The 1565-nt window shown below is 56.9% G+C and overlaps 1 pseudogene; it reads right to left on the minus strand.

The window, feature by feature from the left end:
- LOC123082254 (putative leucine-rich repeat receptor-like serine/threonine-protein kinase At2g19230) overlaps positions 1 to 886 on the minus strand; it is a 32097-nt pseudogene extending 31211 nt beyond the window's left edge.
- Positions 887 to 1565: the final 679 nt, after the last annotated feature.

The raw sequence follows: 1565 nt of genomic DNA on the forward strand, positions 1-1565 counted from the left end.
CTCTGACCATTCCGTCGGCTTGCTCTGCGGGATCCAAAAACGGTCGTGCGGGTCGTCGGGATACCTGAGGATTACACCGTCGGTTGGGCCGAAGTTGGATCTGGTGAGAAGAACCAGCCCCTGCGTCGAGTTCGACATCGGGTACAGTCCGTTCTCGAGGGGCCTTAGGTCGAGGGCGGAGATGAAGGGCGTCCCGGAGCCCGTGTTCACGAGGCACACCTCGGCCGAGTCGCCAGGAACGACGGCGATGATCTCGTAGATTTCCGGCGTGTTGGCGACTTGGCGTTCGAGATGTTCACGGTCGTCCAGTAGTTGACGCCGACGTGGAGGTCGAAGACGGGCGCTTTGTTGAGGCCGTCATAATTGCGGTACATGAACTTGGCCCGGACGAGGTGCTTGAGCCCGGCCACGAGGGGGCCGAGCGTGTAGCAGCTCCGCGCGCCAGCGCCGCCGCCGAAGCTACGAACATTGTGCCAGCTCTTGCCCATCAACGGCGTGATGTACTCGGACGACATGTTGTGGTTGGTGCCCGCGTTGATAAAGCCGGCGTCTGAGGTGAAGCGCAGCTTGGTGGCTGTCCACGTAGCCGGCGGCATTCTCCGGCAGGCCGCAGTCCAGGCTTATGAAACCTGGCCCGCGGACGCAAATTATAATTAAGCACTTACAATGTTTCTGAAGGTAATGCCATATATGTAACGTTGCACGCATGTACGATGGGCTCACCTAAGTTATCCACCTGGCCATGGACTTGAAGAACGCCGCCGCAGCCGGCAATGCCGAGAAGAAGCAGCGATATCCACCAGGCCGCCATTGCTCTCGGCCACGGTCCTTCCATCGGGCATGTGCCACAGCTACACCAGAACATGGAATATATGTACGTACGTGGGCCGTCTAACTCGATATACAGGATTAATATAAATCTAGCACCACATGTCAATCAGTTCATAAAAAGGGTTGTACAACTTACCCAGTTGGGGGCTTGAGGGCAGATCACGTGGGTGATGGGTTGACTTGCATCATGAGTTAGCGAGCGGCCTTGCTTGCCCTCGATGTGCATAGATGCCTCAACCTTGGTGACCTGAGGCCAACTCCACCGCACGACCCCAAACGGACGTTCGGATTGGCCGGATTTTGTCCCTTTGGGGCGCCGATGGGTATGCCCGTGTCCGGCTGTGTTCATTGGGTCGTGCGTGTGCCCACCGCGCGGCCGCACCCCAAATCACGTCCGTGTTTAGAAAAACAATAAAAAAAAGAAAACATAAAAAAATGACTAAAAAAGTAAATAAACGCAGTTTAATAAAAGATAAAACTTAGTTAGGGGGGGTCCATGGCCACAAAACGGCCCAGTTTCGTCACATTAATAATTAAACATAAAAAAGAAAAGAAAAACGGTCGCCGCTGGCGCGCTCCTGCCCGTGCCCGTCGTTGCCGTCGCCATGGCGCTCTTCACTGGCCGCCGGTGTCGTCGTCGTCGCTGACGAGGTCGACATAGGCCGGCGGCGTCCACAGGTGGGCCGGCGGTGCGTGCGGTGCCTGGTAGACGGGTGCGGGCTGGACGGCGCGAG

Source organism: Triticum aestivum, chromosome 1B (assembly GCF_018294505.1).
Source record: "Triticum aestivum cultivar Chinese Spring chromosome 1B, IWGSC CS RefSeq v2.1, whole genome shotgun sequence".
NCBI lineage: Eukaryota > Viridiplantae > Streptophyta > Magnoliopsida > Poales > Poaceae > Triticum > Triticum aestivum.